A 12,503-nucleotide genomic window follows, 5' to 3' on the forward strand; every position below is an offset into this window, starting at 1 on the left:
GTAGTCTTTGGAATCAAAAATACAATTCACACCTTAGCTTTATCACTTACTGTAAGACTCTAGATAAGTTGTATTTAATTAGAAGACTCAGTTCCTCATTTGTAAAGCAGAATACAACTTATTGTGTTATTTTGAGGAATAAAGGAGATGATGTGTATACATTCACTGAGGACAGAACCTGATGCACAGTACATACTTAGTAACTAGAAGCTTCTATGACTATCACATTATGTTGTTTCTATTTTACTATTCCCATAAACTACTCAAATGTTTCCTTGAACTGGTGTGGTGTGACTTCAGAGACAACTGGAAATAAGATTTATTGGCATATCTTTACTATAGTGATGCGCTAGAATTTACTTTATTGAGTATTTTTAATACCATTATATGATAGAGTAAAATGATGATCCTCGAAAGCAGTAACAAGAATGAAACAGTGACAGTTTCCATGGGACAGAAAAGTGCCATAGGTCACCAACCACTGAAATGAAAGAATTATCTAAGGTGATAGAGACTAATGCTTGCTATAGTTCAGAAGCTGGCAGACTACAACCTACAGAACAAATCTGCCCCAATTATGTCCCTGCAAACAACGTCATCCGGAAACACTTCCAAGCTGTTCATGTATTGTCTGTGGCTGCTTTTCTGTGATTGTGATTTCCATTGGGCCCAGCCTCTGACAGATAAAGATAAGAGGCTTATGGAAGCTTCCTGATGGGAGAGACTGACTGTGGGGGAAACTGGGTCTTGTTCCGATTGGTGGGGCCATACTCAGTAAATCTTTAACCCAATTTTCTGTTGATGGGTGGGGCTGTGTTCCCTCCCTGTTGTTTCACCTGAGACCAAACCATGGTGGAGGTAATGAAGACAATGTCGACCGCCTTCAAAAGGTCTGGTACATGCACTGGCACACTCAGCGCCTCCCCATCCTGCAGCAGGCCACTGCTGACTCACCCCTCTGCCAGAGACTCCTGGACACTCACAGGCAAGTCTGGGTCAACTGTCTTGTGGGGTCACTGCTCAAAGCTATGGTTTTTCCTAGAGTCATGTATGGGTGTGCAAGTTGGACTATAAAGAAAGCTTAGGAATTGATGCTTTTGAACTGTGGTGTTGGAGAAGACTCTTGAGAGTCCTTTGGACTGCAAGGAGATCAAAGCAGTTAATCCTAAAGGAAATCAGTCCTGAATACTCAACTGGAAGGACTGATGTGAAGCTGAAGCTTCAATACTTCAGTCACCTGAAGCAAAGAACAGACTCACTGGAAAAGACCGTGATGCCAGGAAAGATTGAAGGCGGGAGGAGAAGGGAACGACAGAGGATGAGATGGCTGGATGGCATCACTGACGCGATGGACATGAGTTTGAGCAAGCTCCGGGAGTTGGTGAAGGACAGGGAAGCCTGGGGTGCTACAGTCCATGGGGTTGCAAAGAATTGGACCTAACTGATCACACAGACCACAGCCTTGTCTAACTCAATGAAACTAAGCCATGGGCGCCTGCTCAAGGATGACACGCAAATTCGTGAAGCATTCCATATTTTTAAATAACCTCTTGTGTGTTAACTTAAATAACAAATTTTTTGAAAATAAATACTTTTCAAATAAAAAAAAAATAAACTAAGGCATGCCGTGTGGGGCCTCCCAAGATGGGCGGGTCGTGGTGGAGGGGTCTGACAGAATGTGGTCCACGGGAGAAGGGAATGGCAAACCACTTCAGTATACTTGCCTTGAGAACCCCATGAACATTATGAGAAGGCAAAATGATAGGATACTGAATGAGGAATTCCCCAGGTCGGTAGGTGTCCAGTATGCTCCTGGAGATCAGTGGAGAAATAACTCCAGAAAGAATGAAGGGATGGAGCCAAAGCAAAACCAGTACCCAGTTGTGGAGGTGACTGGTGATAGAAGCAAGGTCCGATGCTGTAAAGAGCAATATTGCATAGGAACCTGGAATGTTAGGTCCATGAATCAAGGCAAATTGGAAGTGGTCAAACAGGAGATGGCAAGAGTGAACATAGACATTCTAGGAATCCGTGAACTAAAATGGACTGAATGGGTGAATTTAACTCAGATGAGCATTGTATCTACTACTGTGGGCAGGAATCGCTTAGAAGAAATGGAGTAGCCATCATGGTCAACAAAAGAGTCTGAAATGCAGTACTTGGATGCAATCTCAAAAATGACAGAATGATCTCTGTTCGTTTCCAAGGCAAACCATTCAGTATTATAGTAATCCAAGTCTGTGCCCCAACCAGTAACGGTGAAGAAGCCAAAGTTCAACGGTTCTATGATGACCTACAAGACCTTTTAGAACTAACACCCCCAAAAGATGTCCTTTTCATTATAGGGACTGGAATGCAAAAGTAGGAAGTCAAGAAACACCTGGAGTAACAGGCAAATTTGGCCTTGGAGCACAGAATGAAGCAGGGCAAAGGCTCATAGAGTTTTGCCAAGAGAATGCACTGGTCATAGCAAACACTCTCTTTCAACAACACAAGAGAATTCTCTACACATGGACATCACCAGATGGTCAACACTGAAGTCAGACTGATTATATTATTTGCAGCCAAAGTGGAGAAGCTCTATACAGTTGGCAAAAAAAAAAGACCAGGAGCTGACTGTGGCTCTGATCATGACGTCCTTATAGCCAAATTCAGACTTAAATTGAAGTAAGTAGGGAAAACCACTAGACCATTCAGATATGACCTAAATCAAATCCCTTATGATTATACTGTGGAAGTGAGAAATAGATTGAAGGGACTAGATCTGATAGATACAGTGCCAGACGGAGGTTCGTGACATTGTACAAGAGACAGGGATCAAGACCATCCCCATGGAAAAGAAATGCAAAAAAGCAGAATGGCTGTCCGGGGAGGCCTTACAAATAGCTGTGAAAAGAAGAGAAGCAAAAAGCAAAGGAGAAAAGGAAAGACATAAGCATCTGAATGCAGAGTTCCAAAGAATAGCAAGGAGAGCTCAGAAAGCCTTCCTCTGCGATCAATGCAAAGAAATAGAGGAAAACAACAGAATAGGAAAGAGAAGAGATCTTTTCAAGAAAATTAGAGATACCAAGGGAATATTTCTTGCCAAGATGGGCTCGATAAAGGACAGAAATGGTATGGACCTAACAGAAGCAGAAGATATTAAGAAGAGGTGGCAAGAATACACAGAAGAAGTGTACAAAAAAGATCTTCACGACCCAGATAATCACGATGGTGTGATCATTCACTTAGAGCCAGACATCCTGAAATGTGAATTCAAGTGGGCCTTAGAGAGCATCACTATGAACAAAGCTAGTGGAGGTGATGGAATTCCAGTAGAGCTCTTTCAAATCCTGAAAGATGATACTGTGAAAGTGCTGCACTCAATATGCCAGGAAATTTGGAAAACTCAGCAGTGGCCACAGGACTAGAAAAGGTCAGTCTTCATTCCAGTCCCAAAGAAAGGGAATGCCAAAGAATGCTCAAACTACCACACAGTTGCAGTCAAGCTAGTAAAGTCAAGCTCAAAATTCTCCAAGCCAGGATTGAGCAATATGTGAACCGTGAACTTCCAGATGTTCAAGCTGGTTTTAGAAAAGGCGGAGGAACCAGAGACCAAATTGCCAACATCTGCTGGATCATGGAAAAAGCAAGAGACTTCCAGAAAAACATCTATTTCTGCTTTCTTGACTATCCAAAGCCTTTGACTGTGTGGATCACAATAAACTGTGGAAAATGCTGAAAGAGATGGGAATACCAGATCACCTGAACTCCCTCTTGAGAGATCTGTATGCAGGTCAGGAGGCAACAGTTAGAACTGGACACGGAACAAGAGACAGGTTCCAAAGAGGAAAAGGAGTACGTCAAGGCTGTATATTGTCACCCTGCTTACTTAACTTATATGCAGAGGACATCGTGAGGAACGCTGGGCTGGATGAAGCACCAGCTGGAATCAAGATTGCCGTGAGAAATATCAATAACCTCAGATACGCAGATGACACCACCCTTATGGCAGAAAGTGAAGAGGAAGTAAAAATCCTCCTGGTGAAAGTGAAACAGGAGAGTGAAAAAGTTGGCTTGAAGCTCAACATTCAGAAAAGTAAGATCATGGCATCTGGTCCCGTCATTTCATGGGAAATAGATGGAGAAACAGTGGAAACAGTGTCAGACTGTATTTTTGGGGCTCCAAAAGTACTGCAGATGCTATGCTGATTGCAGCCATGAAATTAAAAGCCGCTTACTCCTTGGAAGGAAAGCTATGACCAACCAAAGTAGCATATTAAAAAGCAGAGACATTACTGTGCCAACCAAGGTCCATCTAGTTAAGGCTGTGGCTTTTCCAGTGGTCATGTATGGATGTGAGAGTTGGACTGTGAAGAAAGCTGATCACCAAAGAATTGATGCTTTTGAACTGTGGTGTTGGAGAAGTCTCTTGAGAGTCCCATGGACTGCAAGGAGATCCCACCAGTCCATCCTAAAGGAGATCAGTCCTGTGTGTTCATTGGAAGGACTGGTGCTAAACCTGAAACTCTAATACCTTTGACCACCTGGAAAAGACTGTGATGCTGGGAGGGATTGGGGACAGGAGGCAAGGGGACGACAGAGAATGAGATGGCTGGATGGCATCACCGACTCGATGGACGTGAGTTTGAGTGAACTCCGGGAGTTGGTGTCGGACAGGGAGGCCTGGCGTGCTGTGATTCACGGGGTCGCAAAGAGTCGGACTTGACTGAGCGAGTGAACTGAACTGAACTGAGCGAATGAAGTGACTGATAGCTGCTTTTGAACTACACCAGCAGAGCTGAGTTGTTGCAACAAAAACCACATGGCTGACAAAGCCTAAAATGTCTGCTGTATGACCTTACAGAGAAAGTTTGCTGTGCCCTGCTGAAGACTGTGGCAAGAACACTGAATTTTTTCCTAAATATGTGTAAACTATTTGTACACCAGATAGTACATGTTGGAAGACAGTGAAGGACAGGGAAGCCTGGTGAGCTGCAGTTCACGGGGTCACAAAGAGTCGGACACAACTTAACGAATGAACACCACCACCACCACCACCGCCAGATACATCTGCAGTTAAGCCTAAAATGGAAGTCAGGGCTTAGGCTGTTTAGTCTGTTTCGCAGCGGCCAAAATGTCTTGTATATTTTAAAGTATTTATCCAGAAGTGCCCCTTGATAGCATTTTACAGCCTGTACATAATAGTATGAATACTTTTAAAATAAATTTAATATTCTACACTTCTAAAGTATAATATTTCAAAATGTATTCTTGTTCAGTTCAGTCGCTCAGTCATGTCCGACTCTTAGCGACCCCATGAACCACAGCACGCCAGGCCTCCCTGTCCATCACCAACTCCCGGAGTTCACTCAAACTCATGTCCATTGAGTCAGTGATGCCATCCAGCCATCTCATTCTCTGTCGTCCCCGTCTCCTCCTACCCCCAATCGCTCCCAGCATCAGAGTCTTTTCCAGTGAGTCAACTCGTCACATGAGGTGGCCAAAGTATTGGAGTTTCAGCTTTAGCATAAGTCCTTCCAATGAACACCCAGGATCGATCTCCCCTAGAATGGACTGGCTGGATCTCCTTGCAGTCCAAGGGACTCTCAAGAGTCTTCTCCAGCACCACAGTTCAAAAGCATCAATTCTTCGGCGATCAGCTTTCTTCACAGTCCAACTCTCACATCCTATTAGAGACTTAGAATATGTTTCCAGTAAGGCTCCCTCTTTCTCTCTATTACAGGCACTGAACAGTTTTGAGGAAAAATCAGTTTGGTGCTAGGAAGTCACAGGCAGGATACTTACCACTTTAAAGATTAGTTCAGTCAGTTCAGTTCAGTTCAGTCGCTCAGTCGTGTCCGACTCTCCGCGACCCCATGAATCACAGCACGCCAGGCCTCCCTGTCCATCATCAACTCCCGGAGTTCACTCAAACTCAAGTCACATCAGACTCACGTCGGTGATGCCATCCAGCCATCTCATTCTCTGTCGTCCCCTTGCGTCCTGCCCCCAATCACTCCCAGCGTCAAAGTCTTTTCCAGTGAGTCAGCTCTTCCCATGAGGTGGCCAAAGTATTTGAGTTTCAACTTTAGCCTCAGTCCTTCCAATGAACACCCAGGATTGATCTCCTTTAGAATGGACTGGTTGGATCTCCTTGCAGTCCAAAGGACTCTCAAGAGTCTTCTCCAACACCACAGTTCAAAAGCATCAATTCTTCGGCGATCAGCTTTCTTCACAGTCCAACTCTCACATCCATACATGACCACGGGAGAAACCATAGCCTTGACTAGACAGACCTTGGTTGGCAAAGTCATGTCTCTGCTTTTTAATATGCTATCTAGGTTGGTCATAACTTTCCTTCCAAGGAGTACGCGTCTTTTAATTTCCTGGCTGCAATCAGCATCTACAGTGATTTTGGAGCCCAAGAAGATACAGTCTGACACTGTTTCCACTGTTTCTCCATCTATTTCCCATGAAGTGATGGGACCAGATGCCATGATCTTTGTTTTCTGAATGTTGAACTTCAAGCCAACCTTTTCACTCTCCTTTTTCACTTTCATCAAGAGGCTTTTTAGTGCCTCTTCACTTTCTGCCATAAGGGTGGTGTCACCTGCATATCTGAGGTTATTGATAGTTCTCCTGGCAATCTTGATTCCAGCTTGTGCTTCATCCAGCCCTGCGTTCCTCATGATGTACTCTGCATATAAAGATTAGTAGCAGGAAAGAAAAAAAAAATTAGTAGTACATACTATATATTTATAGAGAATTATTTGCTATCATTAATGTTGGAAGAGTAAAACATACCCGTTTCCTTACGGTCCTTTCATAAACAATGCTGATTCCTTTTGGTATTGTCTGGTAAAGGGGAAACACTCTTATCAGAAAATGAAGCTAAAATCTTAAGTTAGATATGATGTTGTTATTCTATTGTTGTATGTTTCTGAATCAAGATTAGATAAACAGCAGATGGGCTGCCTTCTGTGGGTGTAAATAGGAATAATGTGTTTTTTGTTTGTTTTCTACACAGTTTTTTTTTAATTCTACAAATGGCTCTAATGTGAACTTGACAGTCTTAGCTAAGCTGCTTCTATCACAGTAACACATTTCTATTTTTGAAACACAGGTTGTAGTATCAAAATTCCTTGGGACATAGATCTTTGGATTAGAAGGATGAAAGAGAAAAAAACGAAGGGGGAAACTGTAGGAAAGGAAACATGTTCTTTCGAAAATCAGTGTTGAAAAGACAAAATGATGATGCTAATACAGAACACAAGAACAATTCTTTTTTAAACCTCAGCAATTATGTCCTTGCAACAACAGAATAATGAAATTTTTCTTTGTGCATGGCATTCTAGTAAGAGGCTTAACTTTATTTTCTCATTTAATCTTCACAGCCACCTATGAGGTAGATATTACTGTATTTAACATATTATTCCCTGTATTTCACATGAGGAAACTGAGACTCAAAGTGTTACAGACAGGACTTTAAACCCCATGTTTTTAATAAATATGTTACATGTGCATGCCTTTCTAGAAATATCAACAAACTTTGAAATGTGTTAACTCTTTCATAAAATGCTTTGAGCCTGTTGCTGCTGCTGCTGCTGCTGCTAAGTCTCTTCAGTCGTGTCCGACTCTGTGTGACCCCATAGACGGCAGCCCACCAGGCTCCGCTGTCCCTGGGATTCTCCAGGCAAGAACACTGGAGTGGGTTGACATTTCCTTCTCCCATGCATGAAAGTGAAAAGTGAAAGTGAAGCCGCTCAGTCGTGTCCGACTCTTCGCGACCCCATGGACTGCGGCTTACCAGGCTCCTCTGTCCATGGGATTTTCCAGGCAAGAGTACTGGAGTGGGTTGCCATTGCCTTCTCCATTTGAGCCTCTTAGAAGCCCCTAAATAAAGAGAAGGAACTACTTTAAAAGGAAAAAAAAAACAAACCTAAGTACCTGGAAAATTACTGTTACTCAAATAACACATAAGGTGAAACATATTCTAGGAATAAACTTTACTGATTTTAAACTGTAAAATATACATTATTCTGAAAACTCAAGCTATATTTCACGACCTACTCTTTTCAGGCATTAAATAGTACTTTCTCTAGAATTATTTAACAGACATTGTTTAAAAAGTGTTCTTGCAAAAAAAAAAAAAACAGTTGGTGTCAAGTATTTTAAAATCCAAGCTGTGAATTCCTGTTTTCAGCAAGGACATTCATTTAAATATTTTAAAATACTTTACACAAGCCCACTTTTCTTCAAATCAGGGACTTAAATACGTGCAATTTACTTTAAACCCAACTGGGTATTTTGAAACAGAAGGAGTCTTTTGGGCCTAGAAAAGAAAACAACAGTCTCAAAGGCCCTTGCTGAATCACCTAACTTCGGAGGAAACAAAACAGAACTTTAGGTCCCACCCTGATGGCTCCAGGCCAGTTGCATCTCTCTGGGACTTATCACCCCCTGTCCAGAAACCTTCCACCCCCTACACCTGCCCTGAAGACTTATCATCCCCTGCCCAACTACAAATGCCATCTCAACTGAAGAATACCCAAACCATCCTGCCTGATTAACGTTTTCCTTATCGCTTCCACAAACCTCCCTATAAATATGGAGCCTCCCTGATCCCTCTCCACGCTCAGCCTGGTCGTTAGACTGACTGTCGCCCCCTCCTTGCCTGAATAAAGGTAACCTACTTCTGTTGAGGTCGTCTTTCCTTTTTCTGCCTCGCCTGAACTATACCTTACAGAAAGAATGTGATCAACTACCTGAAACATTTTCAAATATTGGCAAGTTTCATTAAAATGAGAAATGACTACAAATAAACTGCACTGATATTCACGGGAACATATATTCAAATGTTACCTTCTCCAAGATACCTAAGGAGGCTACCTCAAGGATAACATCATTGCTTAATACATTTTAAAAACCTCTCACTAGGAATTATAATCAAAACGTGACAAGCATTCTTTTAGGCACGCTCAGTAATAGTAAATCTTATTCAATTATGTATGGCTATTACTTCAAATAGGAATTCAATAGCTCTAGTGCACAGTTTACAAGTCTGTATAAAATTCCTCTGAAGTAAAATCCTGAATGAAAACTCATATTAAAATTCTAGTGTTTGAGTTTCATTAATATGAGGTACCCAGAGCAGTCAAATTCATAGAGAAATAAAGTAGAACAATGGTTGCCAAAGTCCAGGAGACAGGGAGGAATGGAGAATTGCAGAATTTCAGTTTGGAAAGAGGAAATTTCTCTGTCTTTACTTCAAAGATACCATGAGAGAGGATTTTTACAGGATGATATACTGACTCTTTCAAAGAGCTGCTGCTGCTGCTGCTAAGTCACTTCAGTCGTGTCCGACTCTGTGTGACCCCATAGACGGAACAGACAGTCCTTATTCATTGTAAAAACTGTTTCAAACAACAGGAGGAAAAGACCTCACTTTATGAAGCTATTACATCCTTGACACCAAAAAGCAAAAATACATGGCAAGAAAAGAAAAACTATTAATATCACCGTCTATATCTCTCATGAGTATAGACGCAACAATCTGACCTAAAACATAAGAACTGGAATGTGAGATATGAACTTGGCCTTGCCTGCAGCAACAGGATTTCTACAAAGAATACATAAGAGAATTTACACACAATTAGAGATAATAGAAGAGTTCAGCAGGGACGCTCAGTATAAGGTCAATATATAAAAATCAGTGGCATTCTTGTAGACCAGCAGTATCCCACTGAAAAATGTAACAGAGAAAAGGTCTCATTCACGATTGAAACAAAAACTGTAAGGTACCTAGGAACAAATTAATGAGTACATACATAAAGAAACAAAAAGATACTAAAACTCAGTATCACAAAGACAGACATTTTCCCTGGATTCATTTAAAACCTAAAGCCATTTCAACAAAATACAAACTGTTTCTCACGAAGAAATTATTCTAAAAATCAAACAGAAGAGTGCCAGAACAGTTGAAATGATTCTGAAGAAGCATAAGGTAGAGGAAATGTGGGATTGAAACAAGGTTGTTCAAACAGAGCAGTAAATAAGAGAGCCTGAAAATGGAACTTGTATATTACAGCAATGCATTACTATTTAGGTGGGTTATTTGATACATGGTGCAAAAAGCACCATTCCTATGAAAAACTAAAATTGTTCCTCATAACATAGATAAAAATGAATTTCAAGAGATTACAGCCATGAATTAAAAAATCAAATTTAAAAAACTGCTGGAAAAAAACGGCAGACCGTTTTTATGATTTTCAGAGGTAGGGAGGGATTTCTTGAAACACAAAAGGCAAAGAAAACGCAAAGTGAAAAGACAAGCTACAGAGCCGGATAAGATACCTGGGAGGCAAGTAACTGACAAAGAATTAAAACAAGAATAACAACCAAAGGCAAATAACCTGACAGAGCAGTGGACAAAAGGCAACAAATTGGCAAATCACAGAAGAGAAACCCCAAACAGCGAAGAAACATGAAAACACTGAAGAAACATGAAAACACTGAGGTGTAAGGGAAATCAACATCAAAATCAAGACAGGCTTGAGGTATTGTGTCAGAGGTTGACAAAAACCTAAAAGCCTGAGAACACCAAGACGGGGCGAAATGGGGAATTCCAACTCTATACTGCGAGTGTGAATTGAAATAAGCACTTGAGTTGCAGATGCCTGTATGTTAAAGTGCCACGACTACACTTTTGGGCATCCACCCCATGATCCTTGGTCATGTACAAGGAAGATAGATATCACAATAGTGAAACACTTGGAACCGCTATGTCCATCAGAAAAATAATGAGTCAATGAATTAAAGTATATTTGTACATTAAATCTCTCTACTGCAGTTAAAATGAACAAGTTAGTGGTACGCATAGTGCCATGTATATTCTCAATAACTTAAATGTGGCATTTTAAAGTTTGGTGCTGAATGGTTTAAAAGGGTATGTATGTGTGTGTATGTGTAAATAACAGTAACAGCAGCAACAATAAATGAAAAAATGAGTCTGAGAACTAACATTCGAGCACTTACTATACAGAAGGCACACTTCTAACTGCATGTAGATGCCTAAAGACGGTCCTAGGAGACAGATTCTACTACTATTTCTATCTAACACGATTTCTCTTTTATGACTATGAGATTCCATTATTCATTCTACAGATGAGGAATTGAAGTGGAAAGAGGTGAAACTGATCGAAAGCCATGGTACTGCTAAGTCACTTCAGTCGTGTCCGACTCTGTGTGACCCCATAGACGGCAGCCCATCAGGCTCCCCCGTCCCTGGGATTCTCCTTCAAGAACACTGGAGTGGGTTGCCATTTCCTTCTCCAATCCATGGAAGTGAAAAGAGAGAGTGAAGTCGCTCAGTCGTGTCCGACCCTTAGCGACCCCGCGGACTGCAGCCTACCAGGCTCCTCCATCCATGGGGTTCTCCAGGCAAGAGTTATTGGGGTGGCTTGCCATTGCCTTCTCCGGCTACCCAGAAGCTGGGCACAAAACGCGAGCGCGCAGCCGAGCGGGCGCAGCACGCCTGCGCCGTACGTGCGCGCGCATGCTCCCCGCCCCCGCCCGCCCCCGCGCCCTGGCAGTGGCGAAAGCTCGCCGGCGCCTCTCGCTGGCTCCGTGTAGCCGAGGGACCCGCGGCCGCCCCCGGCCGGCAGCGCAGCCTCCAGGGAGTCCGGCCCCGAGGTGTGAGGTGAGCCCCGGGTCGTGGAGGCCCCTTCCCGTCCGGCGCAGCGGGAAAGGGAGTCGGGAGTGGGGACTGAGGAGGTGCCGCCCGCGGCTGCCCGCTCCTGGGTCTGAGCCTGTGCCGAGGAGGCACCGGCAGGCGCGGCCCCTCGTCCTCAGGGAGCGTTATTCGCGCCGCCGCCGAAACCAAAGGCTTGGGCGGCGCGCTGTGGAGGGGTGTCTCGGGGCTTTCTCGGGGCGGGCGGCGGGCCGGCGCGGCGCGGGGAGCCCGAGTTTGGGGCTGGGCGCCGCGGCGGGCCGATGCCCTAAGACGGGATTGACCCTCTGGGTCCCGAGCCCGCGCCGAGCAAGCTGTCGGAGTGTGGCCCGCGCTCCCTGCGCCAGCCCTGCTGCGGCTCGGTCGGCGCCGCGGGGGCGTGTGGCGCTCCCGGGCCGCTGGGGGCTGTAGGGGGCGGCCGCGGCCGCTGGCGGGAGGACAGTGCGCCGAGGGCTGGGTGCGGGGGCGCGGGGGGCGTCGCAGCATGTGGAATGCCTCCTTTTTCTAGTCCTGAAAGTTGTTCCCTCTCCTCCCTCCCGTCAGTTTTGCAGAGTCTGCATGTTCCTCCTCGAGGCTTCCCCCTCTGCCCCCTTGGACGCTCCGTGTGTTTGCCCTGGGGTACGGTGGGGAGGTTCATCCATAGCCTCTGAAATAAGGTGCTGTTAAACATGTCAAGGCATTTTAGCATCTTCCTAGAGGCCTTTATCAGAGTTCGGTGCCTTCCTCAATAAGGGAAAAAGGGGGGTTTTTTCTTTCTTTCTTAAAAGAAGAAAAGCATATGCCACTACTTGAG

General features: G+C 43.9%; 1 protein-coding gene, 1 long non-coding RNA gene and 1 pseudogene across 9 annotated transcripts in view; 2 read left to right on the forward strand and 1 right to left on the reverse strand.

Moving 5' to 3' along the window:
- LOC148772975 (frizzled-3-like) overlaps positions 1-12,503 on the forward strand; it is a 318,270-nt pseudogene that overhangs the window by 23,693 nt on the left and 282,074 nt on the right.
- Positions 1-12,503, reverse strand: part of LOC148772976 (uncharacterized) — a 75,611-nt gene that overhangs the window by 14,514 nt on the left and 48,594 nt on the right. The gene's annotated exons all lie outside the window — the stretch shown is intronic.
- LOC129549102 (ferroxidase HEPHL1-like) overlaps positions 1-12,503 on the forward strand; it is an 80,014-nt gene that overhangs the window by 6,523 nt on the left and 60,988 nt on the right. The window contains exon 1 of one of the 6 annotated variants that reach the window (XM_088834570.1): positions 11,575-11,680. The exons of the other annotated variants lie outside the window; for them this stretch is intronic. The gene's annotated coding sequence lies outside the window, so the exon portion shown is untranslated. Of the gene's footprint in view, positions 1-11,574; positions 11,681-12,503 lie in introns of those variants that run through there. 6 annotated transcript variants of the gene reach the window in all.

This window comes from Moschus berezovskii, unplaced genomic scaffold (assembly GCF_049115385.1).
Source record: "Moschus berezovskii isolate FMDL1 unplaced genomic scaffold, NW_MosBer_1.0 29, whole genome shotgun sequence".
Classification (NCBI taxonomy): Eukaryota; Metazoa; Chordata; class Mammalia; order Artiodactyla; family Moschidae; genus Moschus; species Moschus berezovskii.